At 40.9% G+C, this 21,956-nt stretch overlaps 1 protein-coding gene across 9 annotated transcripts in view; it reads right to left on the bottom strand.

Moving 5' to 3' along the window:
- LOC129766800 (cadherin-87A) overlaps positions 1 to 21,956 on the bottom strand; it is a 722,345-nt gene that overhangs the window by 530,000 nt on the left and 170,389 nt on the right. For 5 of the 9 annotated variants that reach the window (XM_055767419.1, XM_055767422.1, XM_055767397.1 and 2 more), the window contains one exon: positions 5,905 to 6,428. The gene's annotated coding sequence lies outside the window, so the exon portion shown is untranslated. Of the gene's footprint in view, positions 1 to 5,904; positions 6,468 to 21,956 lie in introns of all 9 variants that reach the window. The other 4 variants (XM_055767405.1, XM_055767415.1, XM_055767411.1 and 1 more) reach the window with 1 other exon arrangement.

Genomic DNA, 21,956 nt, shown 5'->3' with positions numbered 1-21,956 from the left:
TGTGTTAAAAATGACTTGATATATGAAACGATTTATTTGGTTTGGTTTAAGCTGTCTGTTTTGTTGTGTTCATTTTTCACCCAAGCGAAGTTTATACGGCGAGAAAAATTGGAATAGCGAAGAAATATTAGAAAAAGTGATTTTCCATATCCTCTACATATAGTATTAGGTGTTGGTAGTCCAATTAATTTGCATTGGGTTGAATAAACACTCAGAAAGTAAAAATTATAAAACAAAATACCTTTTTCATTTCAAATATGTTTTCTCTATATTAAGGTAACATGTTTTTACTGATGAGAAAAAATAATAATTGTGTTCGGTATTGGTCATTATCTTATATTACATTGGTGAGTTTTTTTTCTTTATTTCATCCATACATATCACAGGAGGCATCTCGTCTAGGATCGCAGGGGTCGGTTTTCATTATATCCCGTTCCACTTCGGTATCTTTTATCTGCTACGCTCCATCCAACGACTGTTTATCATCATTCTGCCATCATCGCTCGGTAAACACTGGTGGAGTTGACAAACAATACCCAACAACCAAACAAAACGGCCCTTTATAGGGTCAAAGAGTTTAACGATGTAATTTTTCAAACATATCCAAAACCAACAGATAGCCTAATGAAATCCTACGTCAATTATGCGGTCGTGTCTCGGACACAACCTTCCTGTGACTTTTTTCATATTTTTTTCCGAGCTGTTATTGAAGTTGCAGAGCGTTTCGAAGTATTTTACTTTCTTTAAAAAAAAAGTCAATATGCCAAGCTTTGAAACGTCATAAAAAATCAGATTTGATGAAATTGCGCTCAAAAGTGGATTAAAGCACTTTAATATTCAAGTGCAAGAAAGAAAAATATTATGAAACAGCTGACGCGTTTTTTTTTGCCTGATGGCCAGCGATTCCCCACTGTGCAACGCTAGTTGGTGTAGGTGTGTTTTTTTATTTTATTTTTTATGGCGTCAGCCTAACGGGGCCGGGAGTTCAATATTTCGACAATGTTTGCTTACAACTATGTTAGTAATATGTAACCGATTACTCGCGGTTGGCTCGAGGTTAGTATTACAAGTGTTCTCATAATTGGGATGTTGCAGTCTTCAGTGCTCTGTACGTTGGGGTAGATTTTCGAAGTTATCAATCACCAATGGATTCATGATCTTGCAACGGATGAGAAATCTGTAGGATAATTCTGTGAACCGAAGAGTAAGTGGGGGTACTCCTGCCAAAACTTCGAGACTCATCGTATGTGTCGAATGCAAACACCCCATGGGTATACGCAAGCAACGATATTGTATTCTCTCCAGCTTGAGAATATGAATCCTGGCAGCTGATCGGAAGCAAAAACTGCCATATTCTAACACTGATAATATCGTTGTTTTGTACAACTGAATGAGGTCTCCTGAATGGGCACCCCACCATGTTCCGGTAATTGTTTGGAGAAAATTGATTCTTTGTTGGCATTTCTGTTTCAAATACGTAATGTGTCTCCCCCAGGTACACTTAGAATCAAAATATAGGTATTTGAAAAACATAGAGTGTTGGATCGTTTTGCCGGATAGGTGAAGCTGGAATTGGGCGGGTTCGTGCTTCCTAGAAAAAACGACCATTTCAGTTTTCTTCGTAGAGAATTCGATACCCAGCTTGAGGGCCCACGTGAACAGATTGTTCAGGGTATCTTGCAACGACTTTTGCAGAACGACGGGATTAGTACCCGTGATGGAAATAACTCCATCGTCTGCAAGTTGTCTCAGCGTGCAGTCTCTAGTTAGACAATCATCCATATCATTGACGTAAAAACTGTACAAGAGGGGGCTTAGGCAGGAGCCTTGTGGTAGGCCCATAAAACTGTAACGAGAAGATTTCGAGCTGCCATGAGAGAAAATCATGTGCTTTTCTGACAGTAAATTGTACAGGAAATTATTGAGAATTGGAGAAAGTCCACGATTATGAAGCTTCTCTGAGAGAATTTCCATGGAAACTGAATCAAATGCCCCTTTGATATCGAGAAAAACGGAAGCCATTTGTTCTTTGCGAGCAAATGCGATTTGGATTTCAGAAGATAACAGCGCGAGACAATCGTTCGTCCCTTTACCTCGGCGGAAGCCAAACTGCGTATTTGACAGCAAATTGTTCGCTTCAACCCACTTGTCCAAACGAAGTAGAATCATTTTCTCTAACAATTTACGAATACAGGATAACATTGCAATCGGCCTAGACGAGTTGTGATCGCAAGCCGGCTTGTTGGGTTTTCGTATGGCTATCACTCTCACTTGTCTCCAGTCATGTGGGACAATATTCAGCTCCAGAAACTTGTTGAACAAGTTTAGCAAACGTTGTTTTGCCAAGTCGGGAAGATTCTTCAACAAGTTGAATTTAATCTTGTCCGACCCCGGAGCTGAATTGTTACATGAGAGAAGAGCAATTGAGAATTCCACCATCGAAAAATTCTCATAACCGCTTTGAAGTGGAATGTCGCGTACGACGTTTTGTGCAGGAACGGTGTCGGGGCAAACCATCCTTGCAAAGTTAAAAATCCAACGGTCAGAGTATTCCTCACTTTCGTTTGTATGGTTCCAGCCACGCATTTTCCTAGCCGTATTCCAAAGAGTGCTCATAGCGGTCTCCCTTGACAAACCATTGACGAACTTTCGCCAATATCCACGCTTTTTTGCTTTAATCAGACTTTTTAGTTTGGCTTCTAGAGCTTGGTACTTTCGAAACCATTCCACTAGTCCAGTTTACCGGAATTTTTTGAAAGCGGATGATTTTTCAAGGTAGACCTTTGAACATCCTTTGTCCCACCAAAGTGATGGAGGACGACGTCGGAAAATGGTAGCCGGTACACGTTTTTTTGGACTTGAAGTGCGCTTTCGTAAATCAAACTCGATATAAAGTTATACTCTTCGAGTGGAGGAAGTTCATGCATTGAAACAATTGCTTCAGATATTATTTCCGCAAGTGTTCTCCAGTCAATATTCTTCGTGAGGTCATTCGAAATATTGACTGACTCACGAAAGCTTGATTCATTAGCGATCGATAAAATTATTGGTAGGTGATCACTACCGTGGGGATCTTGGATTACCTTCCACATGCAATCCAGGGATAACGAAGAAGAACATAGAGATATGTCTAGCATGCTTGCCCGTGCAGGAGGATTGGCTGTTCTGGTTGCCTCCCCAGTATTCAAAACTGTCAATTTGAAGTTGTTGCACAGATCATAAATCAAAGTGGCACGGTTGTCATCGTAGAGTGATCCCCATGCTGTTCCATGGGAGTTGAAATCACCTAAGATTAACCGCGGCTCCGGCATTGCCTCGATAGTATCAAAGAACTGATGGCGGCCTACCGTAGTTCTGGGAGGGATACATATCGAAGCAATGCAGAGGTCTTTGCCATTGATTTGTGTCTGGCAAGCAACAACTTCAATGCCTGTCATCGATGGGAGAGTGACTCTATAGAAGGAGTGACATTTTTTAATCCCCAATAGCACGTCACCAAACGAGTCATTTCGATCGAGGCGAATAATGTTGAAATCGTGGAAATTCAGCTCATCGGCTGAAGAAAGCCATGTTTCACAGAGAGAAAATAAAATACAGTTAGAGCTGTGAACTAAAAATTTAAACTGATCTAGTTTAGGAATGATGCTTCTGCAATTCCACTGTATTACAGTGGTCAAATCCGTGACCTCTTGCACTGACTCAGGCATCGAGGGAAATGAACGCTGGCAAAAAACCGCATTTTTCTTTCAAAAATGTTCTCACAATCGGAAGCAAACATAATACTATGCTTTTAAGAGGGTCGTTTATATTTAAAGCATTTAAAATGTTGTCTACCAGGTGTCACCCTCAAATGTCACACGAAAAGAGTTTGTCCGATTGAGAACTCTTTTGTCATTTTTAAGTGACACAGATTTCAGTCGATCGCATGCAAGAATCTTCACACTTTTAAGTGAGGAGTTCTTGAAGCGACCGACACCATCGAGTATCTCTTTTCGAGTCAAACCCTTTTCGTTTATTACACCGTCTATTTCAACGTTGCAACAGGGTACGTATACGCGATACTCGATCGCAAAGAGATCACAGCGCGTTATTTCATTCGCTTGGGTTCTGCTGGAGACGACTACTCGTAATTTGTCTGGCCCCATCCGAGTAATCTCGGTAACTTCGGAAAATTTCTGTGTCAACTCTTTTGAGATGCGAATGACGTTAAGAGGTTTGGATTTTCGTCTAAAGTATACGATAAATGGGCCTTTGGCGCCATCAGGGTATTCTTTTAGACGAAAATCCTGCTTCTCGTCTTTTTCCTCATCTTCAGAGCTTTCTATCTCGTATACAGAATTTTCCTCCTCATCTTCTGTTTCATCCTCCTGCTCTTCAGGAGGAGGTTCATTATCTGATATATTCTTTGGACTGGATGGGGGATCCTCCCCGCCCTCTGCCATATTAATAAAAACGAAGAAGTAGACAACTGTTCGATATGAACAGAATATTATAATTTGGAAAATATAAATTAGTAAAAGAAATTATATTTTTATATTAGTTATTGTTGAAAATGTTTTTTTTTGTTATTATGTGTAATTTGAAAATGAAAAAAGTTCCAATAAAAGTTCAACGGTGATGTAAGAAATGAACACCCCTAATGCCAACGCTTGCCGATATTTTTTTTTTATCCCATTTATTTATTTAAGGCTCATTAGCATTTTAGCTGTAACAGAGCCGAATTTTAATCGTGTACATGTCACATGGTTATCATATCTATAATTAGTACATTACACAGTTGCCATTCGCCAGTATTCCTTCTATACCATTGCATATGGTACATTTACACAGTAGCTATTTAGGCGTAAGAGTATTCTTTCTGTTCTTCCATTATCCAGTTGGACCACCGGACAGCGGAGACAGTTGATTGATCATTGTTGAGTTATTTATAGAACAGCAGCCCGATGTGTCTTGCAAAGCAGAGCAGTTGTATGGATGAATCGATCTTATTTCGACCGTGGATCGATCTCCATCGCTGATGATTGTTGCGTGGACGTAGCTATTCTGTAACAACACAAAGATGGTCAATGAGGGCCCTGAGTTTTGAACTCACGATCGATCGCTTACTAAGCGAACGCGCAACCAATGTGGCTACGGAGACCCCCAACGCTTGCCGATATGATAAACACAAAGTTAAACAATGGTATAAATCGAGCACAAAAGCTATACAGAATGATAGAAGAGGTAAGAGGAAAATAAACTTCTACTTGCCCCGCTGCTGTGTAGCGTGTGTGATGATGTGACTTGCTGTCGGATTGTCTCGATAGCGTACCACTTTTTATGAGCTTTACTCGCTCGCAGCGCACCAGATGAAAAATTACACACTAGAAACGGATGTAAAAAAAACACCTGTATCGGACCAAATATAGGACCGATCTGCTTGCGAGTTGTCGAAGCAATCCAATCCAATATGTTATTCGGCATAAGAAATCTCAACTAAGTATTTATAAAAATGACGCAAGTTTGATTACTACGTTGAGATGGCAAAAGTTCCTCTGAGATCGTTAGTGTCATTTAGGAAAACGATGTTTTCAAATCAGTAGAATCAAGAAAATATTCGAGCACTCAAGATTTGTTCTTCGGGTGTAATCGAGCGATCCGAGTGCGGCTTTCACACATCATACAGATGGTAACAACATTCATCATCAAAAAAAGGAGTTGAAGTGGCGGAATAACTCACATATACGGTATAAATGAAACGGTTTGTGAATTTATCAATGCCATCAATTCTCAAAGCAATTGCTACTTTCTTACGCAAAATACCCACGGATCTTCTTTTGCGTCACAGGGATTCCTTCTTCAAACGATTTCACCATGTCATAAAGCAAATAAACTTCTCTACATCTATGTATACCTATTACTTACCCTAGTTGCTCAGCGAAGCGCAGAGAAGGGCGACGGGAGGTGTATCCTTTGATCTATTCCAACAGTCACCACCATTCAAACCATCCGTAGAGGCGTGTACTTCATTCGAAGAAAAATGGCTTCCCGTCTTGTCGGGGGAGGGCAACGCTATCAACGCTATCCGACAGTACGAATACTCGAGATCACTTTTCATTCGAGACTCCCACTCTCGCCGCTTATCACTTTGCTTCTTTTTTTTTTTTGTTTCCACTATTTCACAGATTCATATAAATCTTCCTTTCTTCGGCAAACCCTTCATAAAGCACTATTTCTTCATCATATTTCATAGGGCCAATAACATCACAATTGTGCTATACCACTTGGCGCAGGAAACCAACTAAACTGGGCCACAACAATGACAACCGGAGCGGTAGTGCTGCTCCATTTCAGCTCTGGAGCTGTTGATTCACCACTATTTTTTCCTGACTTTCCTTTTACTCGCTACTCACTTCAATCAGTCCTCCTGCTGCTGCTGATGCACACCGCTGGGAAAACGAAGATAAAAAGATGATAAACAAACGAATCTGTGAAATAAAAACAAAGAACCGAGAAAAAAAACGAGACAGAGTTAGTTCAAGCAATGGACGCTAAGCTGGATTTTATGAGATTTTCAATGGTCTATCAACGAGAGTGGGAGTCTCGACTCCACAGTTGACGGCTTTATTTCTGCGATATTCATCAGCGCGTGGTCAAGACAATGGTTTGAATACCAGTAGGACCTACGTAATAGGATTAATTTCATATCGTTCAATCAACCGTTTGACTGATTGCTCTTCATCTGTCAGATGTTCTAATTGTTCTCCGTCAATTAGTGCAATTGTAATCGCAATCAATTGTCCAACTGGAGATAATGTGAGCGGATCCTGAACCGCGAAGCTGATGCTGCAACTCGCAAATGCTCCGAGACACACGCCAACGCCATTCAATTATAGAAATTGCTTTTTGAGAAATTCAATTACACCACGCAAACAGCATAGAAAACGACGCGCGTCTGAAAGGCGGGCGAAGAAAACTCTGCATCCCCCGGACAGATTCACCGACCAACAGCGAGCGAACGCAGGAATTAAATCACTCCCGCGTTCCTGCGAAAGCTTTTGGATGGAAATTACCCACCGCCCCCTCCCTCTACTATTTTCCACCATTCTGTTGAGAGTTTAAACGCGAAAAACTTCGAGAACACGCGCGCTCGCCCGGAGTTGGCCGCGGTGAAGCGAGTCGCGGAAAGGCATTCAACCGATCCCGTCTGAGTGTGGTGTCCGGGTATAAACGGCGTATGTTATCCGGATTTTTCGCAAGTTTGATGGTTCGTACAGGAGCAGCACCCAGAAAGGAGAGATAGCACGGGTGGGTGGCGTTCGTTCGTTCAGATCGTGACAGCGTCGTACGCGTGATGTAAACGCGAATATGAAATCATATCCGGCGGATTTGATTGTTTACCACCACGCCGACTGACGTTGAATGGGCCTTCACGCGGTCCGGATTGTTAATTCTTTCCCTGAAATGTAACCGCATCGGGCGATGGTGGGAGCGGATATGGAGCATACTTTTCCAAATGATTCGAAAGCTTGTTGAATGTTGAACGTTTCAGAATGAAAAAGAAAACTTCAAATATGTATCGGTGAACAATACTTTTCTGACATGGAACGATTCAGTGTTTGGCGCTTCTTGTACATTAGTTACCACTCACCGACGTGTCACGGGAAGGTCTTTAGCAGGGGTGGTCAAACTTTTAGGCATTACGGGCGACTAATTGTTCAAATGTTAGGAGGCGGTCTACCAACGTTGACTGTATCAGAAAGTCATTAGAAAATGAATGTAGTAGAGTAGTGTAGGGCAAAGGTGCACACGGTGCAAAAATGCACATTGGCCATTTCGAAGCAAACGAGCATAAAATTTCGACAACAGTGTATTCATTTGATACATTATTACACCAGCAGTTCACACATATAAACAAGATACATTTCATGAAAGTGACAAAAAATTATGAGGTAAAAAGAGTTTTGCGATGTTTTGATCCATTTTTTTCAGTTTTGGAGATGACGATTAACTTACCTGAAAAAACTGGGAAGTTCGAAACCACCCTGTCTAAGAAACCTTCATTCTACAGTAGATGATAGTGCGTATTCGTTTTTGTGAAAAAGCTTTTTTTAAAAATTCGATTAGTTCAAAAATTGTATGTGGGGCAAAGGTGCGCAGTGGCTGTGGGGCCAAAGCTCGCATCAGTGTTTTGCTCTGAAAAAAATTTTAAAATGTTTTCAACAAAAAGGCAAAAAGGCATCGAGGCATTGCCGGAGCCGCGGCTAATCTTAGGTGATTTCAACTCCCATGGAACAGCATGGGGGTCACTCTACGATGACAACCGTGCCACTTTGATTTATGATTTGTGCGACAACTTCAAAATGACAATTGAGGGGCTAAGAAGGAAAGGGGTGTAAGTGATTTGATCGATTTCTCTTCATCAACTTTTTATTTAGTTAATAACTCAACTGCAACTCAACCGATAGATGAGGTTCTGACCTATCTCCCACATTATCAAATATAACTGGGAATATATTTGCAGCTGGGTTGAGACCAAAATAGAGAATCGATGTAGAGAAATCGATGATGTCACTTACCCCCCTTTCATTTTGAGCCCCTCAATTTTAAATACTGGGGAAGCAACTAGGATAGCCAAACCTCCTGCACGGGCAAGTATGCTAGACATATCACTTTGCTCTTCTTCGTTATCCCTGGATTGCACGTGGAAGGTAATCCAAGATCCCCACGGTAGTGATCACCTGCCAATAATTTTATCGATCACCAATGAATCAGGTTCTCTCGAGTCACTCGATATTGCGTATGACCTCACGAAAAATATTGACTGGACAAAATTTGCAGAAACAATATCTGAAGCCTTTGTTTCAATGCATGAACTTCCTCCACTCGAAGAGTATAACTTTATATCGAGTTTGATTTACGAAAGCGCACTTCAAGACGATACACCTTGAAAAATCGTCCGCTTTCAAAAAATTCAGGAATACTGGATTAGTGGAATGGTTTCGAAAGTACCAAGCTCTAGAAGCCAAACTAAAAGGCTTGATCAAAGCAAAAAAGCGTGGATATTGGCGAAAATTCGTCAATGGTTTGTGAAGGGAGACCACTATGAGCACTCTTTGGAATACGGCTAGGAGAATGCGTGGCTGAAACCATACAAACGAATGTGAGGAATACTCTGACCATTAGATTTAAAAATTTGCAAGGAAGGTTTGCCCCGATCCCGTCCCTGCACAACACATCGTGCGCAATATACCGCTTCAAAGCGATTATGAGAATTTTTCGATGGTGGAATTCTCAATTGCACTTCTCTCATGTAACAATTCAGCTCCGGGGTCGGACAAGATTAAATTCAACTTGTTGAAGAATTTTCCCGACTTGGCAAAACAGCGTTTGCTGAACATATTCAACAAGTTTCTGGAGCTGAATGTTGTCCCGCATGACTGTTATGGATGATTGTCTAACTACAGACTGCACGCTGAGACAACTTGCAGACGATGGAGTTATTTCCATCACGGGTACTAATCCCGTCGTTCTGCAAAAGTCGTTGCAAGATACCCTAAACAACCTGTTCACGTGGGTCCTCAAGCGGGGTATCGAATTCTCTACGGAGAAAACCGAAATGGTCGTTTTTTCTAGGAAGCACGAACCCGCCCAATTCCAGCTTCACCTATCCGGCAAAACGATCCAACACTCTATGTTTTTCAAATACCTATATTTTGATTCTAAGTGTACCTGGGGGAAACACATTGCGTATTTGAAACAGAAATGCCAACAAAGAATCAATTTTCTCCAAACAATTACCGGAACATGGTGGGGTGCCCATTCAGGAGACCTCATTCAGTTGTACAAAACAACGATATTATCAGTGTTAGAATATGGCAGTTTTTGCTTCCGATCAGCTGCCAGGATTCATATTCTCAAGCTGGAGAGAATACAATATCGTTGCTTGCGTATACCCATGGGGTGTTTGCATTCGACACATACGATGAGTCTCGAAGTTTTGGCAGGAGTACCCCCGCTTACTCTTCGGTTCACAGAATTAACCTACAGATTTCTCATCCGTTACAAGATCATGAATCCATTGGTGATCGATAACTTCGAAAATCTACTCCAGCTGACTCCTCAGTCAAGTTTTATGTCTTTATACCATGAGTACCTTACCCACGACGTGCACCCTTCACCAGGCATCTCCAACCAAGTTTGCTTCCCATACTTTTGCATTCCCTCTGTCAATTTTGATCTGTCCATGAGACAAAAAATCCATGAAATCCAAGATCATCTACGATCCAATGTTATTCCGTCGATATTCTCGGAAAAATATGGGAAAGTTAGATCTGATAAATTGTTCTTCACTGACGGTTCATTCATAAACGGGTCCATCGGCTTCGGCATCTTCAATGAAAATTCCAGTGCCTCTTTCAAACTCAAAGATCCTTGTTCCGTGTATGTCGCTGAACTGGGTGCGATATACTACGCACTAGGGATCATTGAAACATTGCCCATCGACCATTATTTTATTTTTTCAGACAGTCTCAGTTCAATAGAGGCAATCCGCTCAATGAAAGTTGATAAACGCTCATCTTATTTTCTAACAAAAATAAGACATCTCTTGAGTGTTTTGGTCGAAAAATTATTCAAGATTACCTTAGCATGGGTTCCCTCTCATTGCTCGATTCCGGGGAATGAGGAAGCGGATTCGCTAGCTAAGGTGGGCGCATCAGAAGGCAAACTTTTTGGAAGACAAATTGCTTATAAGGAATTTCCTCGTCAGCACACGTTCGTAAGTTGGCAGCGCATGTGGAGTGAAGATGAGTTCGGTCGTTGGTTACACACGATTATCCCTAAGGTCTCGACGAGCGCATGGTTCAAGGGGTTGAATGTAGGTCGTGATTTCATTCGCGTGATATCTCGGCTTATGTCTAATCACTACAACCTAAACGCGCATCTTTATCGCATTGGGCTCGCAGCAAACAATCTTTGTGATTGTGGCGATGGCTACCGCGACATCGAGCATGTTGTCTGGTCGTGTATCCGGTTCCATGCTACTCGCTCTCAGTTCTCTAGAACACTGCCGCGAGTAATCGGTTACATATTACTAACATAGTTGCAAGACAAAAATTGTCGAAATATTGGACTCCCGGCCCCGTCATGCTAACGCCAAATGTGCCTTAATAAAATATATATTTGGAAAAAAAAGACGGGTGGGTAATGTCGGTGACATAACCGGAGTGACGTAGGACTATACAAAGGGGACAGCTTTTGCTAAATATATATATTTTAAATATATTGTTTTTTTTCTTCTCCTACGTGAACCTACCTACCTATCTACCTGAAAAATGGATTAGTTTACTGTTTACTCTTTATGAACATGTTGGGGGTTCTGAAAAGAACCTTTGGTGTTGTGTTTTTGCGTTTTTTTATTACAAACTTGATTCTTGATTTTTTTCTGAAGGCTTTGTACTTATTAAATGTTCAACGTCGGGCATCTTTCGGCGTATACACATATCGTACAATTAAAAAAATGGCTGTGATAGGGAAAGCATAGGTGGTCATCAGCTCGTTCACTATCATATATTTCACTATTGAGCACATTACCGTACCTTAAACTGTGGTTTCGGAAACGAATGAATTGTAAGATTTGTAGTCTCCGCAAACAATGTAAATAAAAATGAAAAAGAACTGAGGTTTTGGAGACGAACTCTACGATCTGTCGAGAAATAGACGAGCTATAAGCGTTCTGAAAAACCAACAGTGAATACAGAGACGGATGACCTTCGGATTAAAGTCCTTTAAAATAAGAACACAGCAGCAGGAAATACATAGCTCATCATGTTGCTCCTTAGTTATGTTTCTTTACAATGCAGATGTAACGTCAGTCAATTTTCAACATCAGTTATCAACCAAAGAAAGCAGTTTTTGCTATCGAGAAAATTCGTGAATGCCATTCTGCATACAATGTGTTGTAATTTGAAGCCACTTTCAATTCGGGAACCATGCATGGGTTTGTGAAAACTGAATGATCAATTTAAAAGACCCCAATAAGTTCAAAAACAAGCATAAACAAAAAAATATGTCATATTATGTCACTTTAGAATGCATTGGTATTGTGAAAAACTTTTAATGACTCTTCTTTGAAAGGTTTAATGGCCCTGAAAAGCGCCGTGTTTTACGGTGGCTGGTTTTGCCACCAAAGCAGTCTGTATAAACAAACTTTTTCTTTCTTCTACCTGCTGCCGTTTTGTGATTGCGTTTGCCACTCACTGAAACTAGTTGTTGCCTTGATGAGCGCCGAACCGAAGCTGCTCTGTTCTTGATGCATGTTTTCTGATTGTCGTGAGCAGCTTTGCAAGCCAACTCGAGCACTCCGACGGCCGAAACTCTATAATCGCTGTTAGGTATACTGGTGCTCCGGCACCACTCCGTCCGGCCAAGTTACCCTTGTGGAGCAATTGGCGGATACACCTACGGGGAACTGCACACCTGCACGGTTCGAGTGGGACTTTGCCTTTCCCTTAACTTGTCCTCCTTTGTTACGTCCACACGTCCACGTTGCTGCTTGTTTTCTTTTTATGATGAGATGCGATGCGATGTTAAACAATGCCGTACAACCACACGGGTGTACGGTAAGATATTTTTTTGGGGTCCGCGCGTTTTGTACTCTAGCGGTACACACTCACAGGATAGAGACAAATCGGCAGACTCAGCCAAAGGGGCGAGTCCAACGAGACGAACGAATGAGCTTTAAAAGGTAGCGATGGCAAAAAAATACATTCATTACGATTTGTTCGCTCGTTGGACTCACATGCAGGCTAAAAAGGGTCCTTTTCAGGATCACAAAATTATCTTCAATCTAAAGAGTTTATTGTTTTGTTATCACTCGATATTCCCATCTTGTTCGGCTAAACCTTCCTGTTTAGCGATTTATTGCCACTCGCCACAGCTTTCACAGTTGGAAAATTTCTTCCCATCCAGCTTGTGACATATTGTACAGTAAATTACATTCAATGGCACGTCGCATTACCACCACTCAGTGTCGGATTGGAGGCGATATTAACCTGTAATTGAACATTTGCGATGACAGTGGTACAGTGTCGACTTTCAATGTGGGGTCATAATTTGGACCCCGAACTCTATGTTTACAAAAATGTCCAACTAAATATGTCGCATTACAGGTCCGTCCAATTAGCTAAATGTCGAGTGTAAATTACTGTATCAATCTAGAAGCAATTTAAGAATTGGTGAAAATCAATAAGCTCAGAACAACTGCCAAATTCACATACTCATCATATCCTGGCAAACTAATTATGAAAAAATTAATGGTTCCAATTTAGAAAACTTAGTACTCGTGGTTTTGAAAAAAACCATTTTGAACGCCCTCGATGCCGCCTTGTTCTGGATTTGCCACCAAAGCAGATTGTATAAAGAACAAACTTTTTTCTTCTGCTACCAGCTGCCGTTTTGCGATTGCGTTTGCCACTCGCGACTCGGTGCAACTGCCTGTTGTCTTGATGTCCACCGAACCGAATGTGTTCTGTTCCGAATGCGGGTTTTCTCATCGTCCCGAGCAGCTTTGCCAGCTAACTCGATCACTTCGGCGGTCGAAACTATATAACGCCGACTAGGTGGACTGGTGCACTGGCACTAACGCGCTCGGCCTAGCTACCCTTGCGGGGAACTCCAGACCAACACAGTTCGAGCGGGATTTTGCCTTTCCCGTCCAGACATGGCTGCTTGTGTTGGTTTGTTGATGTGATGTGATGCGCACTGATGTGGTGTACGGTTTAAATGAGAATGATCGTTACGGAAGGAAGGAAGGTATTGTATTATAGAGACTTTAAACTTTTGCAGTTCATTCGTCTCTAGCCTTGAGAAAGGCCCTTTGAAAACTCTACTCCACTCTACTCCAGCGCTACCACCTCCGCCCTCTTGCCTTGAGAAAGGCACTCGATCACTCGCCGTCCAGCTCGTCCAGCAACGATGTTGTCCAGTCAGTGTCCACACAAAGAATGATCGTTACGGCAGCGGAGCGGGGATTTTTAAGCTGACTGGCTGGCTCGAGAATTACGCATGTGTGAGACTGCGACCAATGTTTCGTTCATTTTTTTCTTTTTCCTTTCCAATCGTTGGTCGGTACGATTTGAGGAGCACAAAATGGACCAATCAAAAATGGGCACATAGTGCTTTTGGACAATGCTTGATATTTCACAATTATTCAATTATTTATCTCAAGAAAAATGAAATGTTATTCGTTATGATAGATGCGTAGATATATTTCCTATCAATTGATGCAAAAACCTTTGCGATCTATTGAGAAATGCTCGAGTTATAAGCGTTCCAAATCTTGCATTTTTTCCTACATGTTCAGTGCCTAGATTTCCATTTCACCCCCTATATATTCCGGTTAGACGTAGTCCTACGTCAAAAAAAAAATTTAACGGGACCCCCAAGAAAAAAACTGGTTTGAAGAAATGGTCGGTGTTAAGTCAGACCGGACCATGTGACATTTTTATCATTTCGAAAAAAACGAACTTGAAGTTCAGTGCTCTGCAATTTTCAAAGCATTTGATTTTTTCGTTCAATATTGTTCTTAGAAATGTTAGCTACTCTCTGGCAATACTTTGACGCATAATAATTGTAGAAAAACATCAAGTATAATGCCAAAAGAGGCACTTATTTAGCAGCCTATGCGTACATGGTCCTCTCTGACTGAACCAAATGAAGCATTTTTAAAGATTTCGTTCTCAATCAATTAACAGTTGCGAGTCAAAGTGTGCCATTTCATTGGAGAGGGAAGGGGTATGAAGTTGGAACTGCATGAACATTTGGTCACGTTCAGCATAATATTCTCTGCCATCTATTACAGACATGAATATGATTGCACGGCAAACATGTTAAAGCATAAACTTCCCATTTTCAATCATCTTAGACAGTATTCGTTAATAGAATCGTCAAATTCTAATTCATTGTCATCGCTACAGTTGAAATCGCACTCTGAAATAGTGCATTTTGCGATCATTCACACTGAAGACCAGAATGTTTCACTGATACGTTCAATCAGAGTGGACCAAGTTTACTTTTTAAAATACTCAGAATTTGCAGAATTTGCTTCGAGAATAAGAGTGTTACATTGAAGAAACAGGATTTTGAAATGTTGAAAGAAATGTTATGATAACCGCTTCATTCGAAAGAAATGTCTACGCGTTATATTTATGTGTGTCACTTATTGATCCAAAAACTTGTTTCAATAGCTCAAAAATTGCTTTGAAAGCAAGCTATTGAAATCACAAAAATCTGGATATAAGCAGGTGCCAGCTCGGAAATCCACTCAATTATAATTGTACAGCGGTTAGATCATTTTGGAACTTGCTGCTGCGAAGAAGGCGACCAGCAAGAAGAAAGCTGCTGCTACTGCTGGTGTGGCTGCCCGAAAGCAAACGTCAAACAAATCCTCAAAAATCTCTGCATGCAAGCATGCAGAAACCGCCGAACCCAGCAGCAGCTTCGAAAAAAACTACCATCGCCAAATATAACGCACAACACGAGAGGAGAATTTATGTTTGAACGTATCAAGATAGTGTTTTCAGCAAATCAAATCCAGTTCTTTTCAGAAAGAGTTTATCAAATACTGCGGTCAAAAACATTCTTTTTGTAATGTCTACGATCAAGTGCGATCAACGTAAGATTACATCTTTCGAGCACTTATTAGGGGTGAAATGAATCTTGAGAAAGACAATTCATTCCTGCTCGACAATCGCACAAACAATGTTCACTCATCAATGTCACAAACGGGAAGTGGGTGTTGTGAGGGAGGGCAGAGTGAGCGCAACATTTATGCAGATTGATTGAAAGCGACAGATATGTTGTCTATGGGAAATGGTATACAAATTATATCACACATAAAGAGGAGAAAGAATCTTGACCCTTTTAGTTATGTGGACAAGACTAATTGGTTCACCTTCACTATCGGTCAGTTCGATTGGATCTTCAGTGATACTCTTGTCTTGATGCAGGTCGCTACATATCAAATTTAAAATTTATATATGAATGGTCCATCAGTGATGGGCAAGAATATCATGGCAAAGATGACGAGAGACTGGTAGAATAATTCTCATCTTCATCCGAATCGTGATCACTGCCTGCTAAAAATGCAGACACAGCATCCTTTTTAGTCAACCAATTATTTCCATCGGACACAGACAAAGCTCCCTCAAAATGCACCAGAGAGAAATCAATGTTATCAATGTTTCATTGGAAGATTAGCACTTATTTTATATATTCCACATACGCTGCATATTCAAATTGCATCGGAGAATATACAATCATCGCCCACATTGCAAAAATCGATTCACTGAGCTTGCAGCAATAGATCAACCCGGAACCATTGGAAGAATGAATGAAAGAGTGAAAGAATTCACGAAAACTGAATGAACGATCGGAAAAAGTCACAAATGAGTCCAAAACACCCATAAACATAAATTCACACAAGATCTCCACCGACAAACAAATCATAAAAATCAGTTTGCTTATTATTTCTATAAATAATATATATTTATAGAAATATATTGTTTTAGAAATCATCGAAATAATTCTTTAGGACAACTATATCGAAAATATCGAAAGTAAAAAAAAATGTTTAAATGGGCCGATGCTGCTGGAAGCCATGATGTGGGCTGACCTGGTACTTCTTTTATTATTTCCTACATGATCAGTGCTCAAATTTTTTACCCTCGATATATTCCTGTTAGACGCTGTCCTACGTCAGAAATCAAATCGGGGATAAAAACGCACAAATGTACTCTCAAACCAAGGTTCACTTCAAGTTTGAACACTTTTCTCATAAATGAATGACAACAACTTGCTTGATTGAAATTGTCAGATTGGAATTTTCTTGATGAGAATGCGTAAAAAGAATAAGAAGACAACAAACTATCTGTCATTCTGCTGGCTCGTCTCTCTCAGCACATGTGGGGGTGCCATACAAATGAAACACAAATTTCTGCATTACTCGGGATTTTTTTAACAAATGGAACCAAATTAAGCATATTGAGGTTTTAGGATGCAATAAATGTTTCTATGGTAGTAAGACTCTCCTCCCTCTTCTCTAAGGGGAGGCTGCCATACAAATGAAACACAAATTTCTGAATTACTCGAGAATAAATCAAGCCAACGAAACCAAATTTGGCATGTGGAGGTTTTAGGATGCAATAAATATGTCTATGGTGGTTAGACACTCCACCCCCCTCTCTAAGGGTGGGTTGTCATACAAATGAAACACAAATTTCTGCATAACTCGAAAGCTAATCAAGCACAATTCGGGATGTGAGGGTTTTTGGGTACGAGAGATGTTTCTATAATGGTAGGACACCCCTTCCTCCTCTGGAATGGAGAGGGGGTCCCATAAAAATATAACACATATTTCAACCAAAAATATTCCAGCCAAACATGACAATTGAAAATCAACGGAAAACTCTGAAAGAAAAAGGGGAAATTCGGAAAATTAAATTCCCATATGTTCTACAATTACATAGTGACAAGTGCTGTTAGTCCACTTGATGTTTGCGCTAGCGAAATTGATTTTTGTACGAAACTGGAAATGGATTTTAGTGTGCTGAAACGCACTCCTATATCTTCTTCTATCTATACCAAAAAAAAAGATCGCCAGATGTGTTGATAAGAGCAGAACTCGAGGAAGGAATTGTCCGATTTAGGGCTGTCTTTATTCTATCATATTTTCTGTATAAAACATTTATTCCATGTAACGGATAAACATTTTATTTACAAGTGGTTGAAAAATCTTGAACGAGAATTGTGTCTGAAAATAATCTGATATTATAATGATGAGTTTTGTTAGAAATACTAGGAATTTTATAGTATAAAATAAATTCAACGGAGACGAATAGAAGATCAATCAATGAACAGTTCTGCGATTGGACCCATGAACTTGCTCATAGCAAGAAAACGTGAATGTTTGAAGGTATTGATAACAAAGAACAAATTTTTGGCGGGGCGAAGTTTGCCGGGTCAGCTAGTGTATTTATAAAATTGATCTATATGAAAGCCTACACCCAAACTAGCGTTGGCAGAAAACATGCCATCTTTGGCAGAAAAGATGTCATTTCCTGTTCATGAGAATCAAATGCGCAAATAAAGAGCTATTTTAAAAGCTTAAAAATGGTTTGTATGTATGCGGGCAGACATCTCTTTCTGTTTTCTTTTCTCTTTTCATTTGGGATTTTGCCAAAAAAAATAGTCCATACAACGTCAATGGGGATCGAACCAAGGCCGGCTGGAATGCAAAGCTACCTTACATGACCACGCTATCCATATAGCTGCCAGCGCTATTATAAAGGAGCGTGATAATATTACACATCATCATAAAATGAAGTTGGAGGTGTTTTCTAAGACGATAAAGAAGAACATGAACGAGAATATATCTTTTTCTGTCTGGGCCGTGTATTTGGCAAACTATGCGAAAAGCTTTCATATGCTTTCATTTAAATGTGTCTCGTGTTTCGCTCCCTCATTTTGGCTCTAACATATATATTATACAAATGATATACATGCATTGGGGTGTAGAACATTTTATGTTATCTTTCAGCTCATTTAATGTAATAAATCGAGAGGCCAGAACATGTGCTAAAGATTAACTTTGGGTGTCTCCACGTTGAATTTCGGACACCTTTCTTCCAGTGTAGTTTATGAAATATTTCACTAGTCAATGAAATATTCCACTTACATGACAGCTGAAACCCTCCTCTTCATTTCGATGTCCAACATGTTTACATTATTCTTCAGTTTGGTAAAATGGCGTCGAATCAAGTGGAAGTACGCAAATGCATTTTGCGCGAACGGCAGCAAAATCCAACACTGTCGGTAAGCGATCTCGCCAAAAAGCTAAAACTGCCGAAGTGTACCGTGTTTAGTGTGTGCAAATCGTTTGACCAGCGCTCAACTGTGGATCGGAAGGTTGGAAGCGGAACAAATCGAAAAGTATGCTACCGACAGATGAACCGAGAGGTGGTTGCCATTATTGAGAAGCATCCCAACCTTTCAGTTAGAAATGTGACTCGAAAGGTTGGAAAATCAAAATCATATGTACAAAAAGTATAGCACAGGCATGGACTGAAGGCGCACAAAATGAAAAAGGTGCCCAATCGTGATGATAAACAAAATGTTACTGCAAAAAGCCGTGCTAAGGTGCTCTACACCCAGTTTTTGCAAAAATGTTCATGCACCAAAATAGACGATGAAACTCATGTTCTCGAAGACTTCAAACAGCTTCCGGGTCTCGCTTTTCATACTGCAATGCGAAGGAATGCCGTAGCCGAGTGTTTCCGGACCAAGAAGCAGTCTAAATTCCCCAAAAAGTACTTGGTTTGGCAGGCCATATGCAGTTGTGGCCAAACCTTTCGTCTCTACCGGCACTATCAACAAAGATATCTACGAGAAGGAATTTCTCCAGAACCGGTTGCTACCATTCGTAAGAAGCCAAGACTCTCCAGCGTAGTTTTGGCCAGATTTGGCGTCTTGTCACTATGCAAAATCCATCCTGGAACTGTATAATGCACATGAGGTCAAATTTGTGCCAAAAACAGCAAATCCACCGAACTGTCCAGAACTTCACCCAGTGGAAAAGTACTGGGCTCTGATTAAGCGAAAACTGTTCGAAACTAAGAATAAAGCGAATGGCATTAATGATTTCAAGAGGAGATGGAAAAGCGCCGCCGCCAGCATATCTGAGGATACCGAACGGAACCTAATGGCAGATGTTCCCAAGAAAGTTCGTGAATTATACAGACAACGTAATTAACATCGAAGTAAGCTTTCCTTGTTTTAGATAGAGGTCTATTTTACTGAAATAAACATTCGGTTTTGTTGTATTACGTGAATTTTTGTTTTACTGGCATCATCTTGGTGTCCGAAATTTAACGTGAACAGGCTTTAGTCTACATTTTTTGACGAAAATGAATAAATAGATTTTCGCCGGTTCGACCAGCCCCAAAGAAGCCCTCCCGGTCACCCCCTCAGGCCCCCGCAAAGACATCTCCAGATGTCCAGCGGAGAGCCATCCGCGGGAAACCCGAGGCAACCGAGAGAACTCCTACAAAACCAATCGGACCAGCCTTTAGACAAATCCTGGGTCAAAAGCGAGCGTATTTAGCAGGGTAATAGCTAAGTACGCTCGCAAATCGATGATTTGGCGAGGAATCTGTAGTTGGGGCAAAAAAAAAAGGTTTTCATTGCTGGAGCAACTATGAATGGATAACTTTACAAAGAGAAATGTTCTCAGAAGATAATTTTGCAGTTCATTCAACCTCACGAAATTCCCTCGAAGTTCTGACTCGATTAAACCAGCTGCCATCACAGTCAACATGTCGTAGAATGGTGTAAGCAAAATTATATTGATTTCATTGAATCGTCACACATCGAAAAATGTTGGGCGAATGTCAAGCATCAACCGCTGAAGAAGTGTGACAAGACAATCAAAACATCATCTAATCTGGAAAAGTGGTGGAAAAAGATGGCAGATAGGGTTGACAATGTCACTGTGCAGAGAAATTCGAAAGTTCGTCAGAAAAGCAGGAGAATAGTTTTTCTTGTATTATTTCCTTGAAGCTTAATACAAAAATACGAAAATATATTTCTTTCCTCATGGCGAATTTTATTTTTTTGTGCGCCAATGGAAGAGACTTTAGTGCGCGATTGCCGTAAGCATTCACAACATTTTCATAATCTTCATCTTTCGAAAATAATTTTTCAGTCATACAATTCAAATGGTCATGCATTGTTCGAACCTTACTTGTTTGTATGGGACAATGTTTACAATGTGACGAATCTATTTTCTTGTAGGACAAATAAATCCATTTGGATGAGCATAACATGATTCGCAATTTAAATACCTTGGACTGCACCCAACTTCCCCCTTCGGCGGGCTGACATCGCACTGAATCTTCACCGGCAGCTCATAACTCATTTCGACATTAATTGCGAAACTCGTTAGCAGTGGGTGTGGGATAACCATCCCGAAAGCTGCTCCTGCCAGCGGTACTTCGAGTATGACATATTTTTCGTTGATGTTTACTTTGGCGTAAAATTTCTCCCCGGGATGGATCACTCGGTCCGCACATGCAGTTGCAATCTGGATCACCTTCCCACCTCGGAAAACATTTGTGTTTTCCCACGATTCCGATGTGGGTGGTGGAGGGTTTCGAAGGGAGAGAATGGTTTAATTGTTGGAAAATATTTCATCCCCGCGATTTCTGCCCCCTTTATTCCTCCAGCAGCACCAGCTGTCCGTGTACTTTCGATACCATGTAACCATCAGTATCAACGCGAGCGCAAACCAAGGCAACAACAAATGTACCATTAAGATGAGCAAACACAATTTTCAGCACCGATGATTCTCTTTCGCATTGCCAACTTCATGTTGCGCTGCGGTAATGCATTATGCTGCAAGCGAAATACGCGGATCGTTTAGGGTACAGATGGGGGTGGGGCTGTTGGATGGTACGGTTCGCCTCGGTCAGAAACCAGACCCATCGACCGACGGAGCCAGGAATGGTGGTTGTTCCATAACTGAACAGCTCTTTCCCAGCAGCATAGCCCATTCAGGGAACCTTGCGGATGGCGCAGTTCTGTCTGCGTCTCATTATGTCCCACAAATGCGACGTGAATTGTTGGGTGGCGACACGTATTTGTATCAGGGAAATTCATTTGCAGTCGGTGACTGGGCGGACAACTGAATGTCAGCTCTACTGGACGGTTTTATGGCGGTTTTAATCTGGGGGGAAATGGTTCACTTGTATGACATCCAATACAATGCGCAATATATTTTTTTCCGATTTTTGTACAATGTTATTCCATTCCAAACATCCCAAAACGCGAAGGCATATAATTTCGCTCATGATAACAGCTTGAAGGTGGCCACCGGTGGCGCCGTGTAATCCGATAACAGTTTTCACCCAGTTTGAAAACAA

The sequence above is a fragment of the Toxorhynchites rutilus genome, chromosome 1 (genome assembly GCF_029784135.1).
Source record: "Toxorhynchites rutilus septentrionalis strain SRP chromosome 1, ASM2978413v1, whole genome shotgun sequence".
Lineage (NCBI taxonomy): Eukaryota > Metazoa > Arthropoda > Insecta > Diptera > Culicidae > Toxorhynchites > Toxorhynchites rutilus.
The sequence above is the reverse complement of the archived record's forward strand: the minus strand, read 5'-3'. Positions and strand labels throughout refer to the sequence as shown.